Source organism: Phragmites australis, chromosome 18, assembly GCF_958298935.1.
Source record: "Phragmites australis chromosome 18, lpPhrAust1.1, whole genome shotgun sequence".
Taxonomy (NCBI): domain Eukaryota; kingdom Viridiplantae; phylum Streptophyta; class Magnoliopsida; order Poales; family Poaceae; genus Phragmites; species Phragmites australis.
Genome location: NC_084938.1, coordinates 14,646,109 through 14,649,159, shown reverse-complemented (window position 1 = coordinate 14,649,159; position 3,051 = coordinate 14,646,109). Strand labels below are relative to the sequence as shown.

The window sequence follows — 3,051 nt, the reverse complement described above, 5'->3', positions numbered from 1 at the left end:
TCTTTAGCACACAGGACGGCAGCGGCAACGGATAGGGTTTGGCGGCAACTCACACACACACAGGACGGTGACGACAATGGATAAGGTTTGGCAGCGACGGCAGATAGGGTCAACAATAGCTCTGACGAGGGAGGAAAAAGGGCAGGCGGTGGCTTTCCTCGTTGGCGTCGAGGCGATAGAGGCATGGCGACAGCGTCAACCAAGAGAGGGAGGCGACAGCACAGGAGGAGCTGGGGGCCAAAGTGGCACCGACACAGGAGGAGTTGGGGGAGCAGCGCAACGACCCAGAGGTGCGGGAGGGGGGGCGATGCTGCGACGCGATGTAGTAGGGGCGGTGGCGGCGCAGCGAGCGGCGTGAATCCCCTGAGCGAGTTGCCCAGGACAGCCGATTAACAACAGTTTTATAGGTAATCGGCAGATTAACTAGCCACCCTGATTTTCTCGCTGATAACCACGAAATCGAGTAGAAAGCTCATCAATCACAAGTTACTCGGCCAATTTTTTCAACACTGTACATGCATTTCTATAGCAATGTAAAGGATATGTGGAAGGGGAAGATGTTTTGAATTTCGAATTTTTTATCCTCCAAATCCAAAATCCTAGTAAACAGTTTCAGATGGTGAAACTAAATGTATACCAAAGAAAAAACTTCACTCATTATTTATATTCCAATGAATTCAACTATCACAAGAACCTTACTTTTCCTGTGGGAGCAAAACTACAAATTGCTATATAGAATAGTTGCCTGGAATTTGTAATCCAATGAAACAAAATCGAGCTAACAAAAGAAATATGGTACAAAGTAGTTTCTAGCAATAAGCAAACATTTCACTAATTGGCTAAGTAAAAGATCATGTTTCATTTGGAGAGCCAGAGCAGCATCCTCAGTTCTATGAATAAAAGACCAGAAACCAGAGGGACTAAACAGCTGACCTAAGCCACTGGTACTGGATGACCACTCAATCTCACCCAAGTTTGCAACAACAGGGAGTGGCCTCTCAGGAATAATCAATGGACTTGGTGCTGAATCTGCCTCAATTATCTTTAGCAATTGCTCCATTCTTGGCCTCGCATGCAGCTGGGGATGTGTGCAGAGTGGCCATTACCACAGTAGGACCAGGCTCAACCATTCCTTCATGGATCACATCCACCGTCTTCCCCCTCTGCACCAAGGACCAAGCCCAATCAGTGAGCACAAAGCTCTGGCCCTCACCAAGAGAGATGAACGCCCTCTTCCCACTCAAGAAGCTCAAGCACGACTCCAAAGCTATAGACATCGCTTTTCTCAGTCAATTGGCCAAAGAGCACATATTCATGGGTAATGGCATGCGCTGAGGCCGGATAACACTGCCGCCACTGCGAATGGCGCCCAGTGCTGCTTGCCATACCGCTGGAAAACACTAACACATGTAGGCTCTAACAATGACCATTCAAACAATGTGTATCAATTCTTCTACCAAAGCTCAATTGGTAACTTGATGATCACAAATAGCCTGAAAACGTCATCCAAAATAGCACATAAAATTGACCACATGGAGATTAGAGAGTTAAGTACCCTTGACAAATGGAACTTCTAAGCCAAGAAACAATATTTTTTTAATCAGGACTTCAATCTCTATGTCAGAAAGCAGAGAAACAAACCCCATATATGTATAACCAAAGATTATGAAGGCCTGACAATTCAGTGGATGGGAAAAGGCAGACATACACATTACCTCAACCTGTGCCCTTCATAGCCAACAACTTAAGGAAAAAATCAAGTTGCATCACCGTGCAAAATTCTTATCAAGAGAACCAGGAATGCACAAATGAACACCGAGCGAAGATGCAACCAGAGAATAGTGAAGCCGTTCAAAATGAGGAAGATCCAGTGGCGAATCATTCCTACCTAATGGCAAATCTAGGGAAAAATCTCATGTAGGACGGTATATAACATGACAAATATGCAGTAATGATGAAAACAGACTTTTCAGCTTGCAATAATCACACTGGTATTGTACTACAAGCAATCAAAAAACACAATGCATATGTATTGATATTTTGAAGTGACTTATCAATTTAGAATAATATTGGTAGACTTGATCTCGTGGTATTATTGAATCCGTGACTTTTGATTACACCTAGGGAGCACTGATGTATCTACAGTTCTGTACAAAGCAAAGGACATGTTACCTAGTAAAAAGTCCATATTATACTGCTCTACAAAACATAACAAATTATCTTTCAAGTATTTCTACAAGTATCCAGCATTGAGGTCTCAGATATGTCTATATAGCAGATGAGCAGCTAAATCGAGCATAAAAGATTACAAAGGCAACAAACAGAATTAAACAAAATCGCTCAGTTACCTGCTAGCCCCCTGATTGCTTCGCGTGGAGCCAGAGCGGAAGCGGCTCTCGATCTCCATCGGGTACGAATCCCCGCCTCCCTTGACCCCCAAATTGCAGCTATGGAGGCGTATCTAGCCGCAGCAGGGGCCTCCTCACCGCCACCCTCGCCCTCGCAGGCGCCAGCAGCGTCTCTGAGAATCCCCGCCTCCCTTAACCCCCATATAGCATCTATCATGTGAGGACGAGCGCTGCGCCGTGGCACCCGTTTATCCCACGACCCCATATCGATGCGCGGCAGGGGGAGACCCGAACCCCACGCCGCCAGCGACACCTGCGTCGGCCACACCGCCGCTACCTTAGGAGTCTCAAGGTTCGATTTCTTGGTTTTGTAGCGAGTAGCAGCTGGCCAGTAGGGTTGGTTGGCGTCTTAGGGTTTAGGTGAGGAAGCGGCTGAGAGCAGCGATGTGGAGCAGGATAAGGAGAGAAGGGAGGCGGCTAGCAGGAGGAGAGAATGCGCCCGCCGCGCGAATCCTGCCCGGAGATGAATCCCGCAGATCTCCCCCTCCCCGCAAGATTTGTGGAGGGAAGGGATCGTCGCGTGAATCGAGGAACCGTAGGGCGGGGGCGGTTGCAGGTAGTGGGCCGTGGGCAGCCGAGGGGGACGACGACGACGACGCAAGAACACAATCCTGCATTATACAGTAGAGATAGAGATGTCAAG

The 3,051-nt window shown here is 47.6% G+C and overlaps 1 pseudogene; it reads right to left on the bottom strand.

The window, feature by feature from the left end:
- Positions 1-711: 711 nt before the first annotated feature.
- Positions 712-3,051, bottom strand: LOC133899690 (probable LRR receptor-like serine/threonine-protein kinase RKF3; annotated as a pseudogene).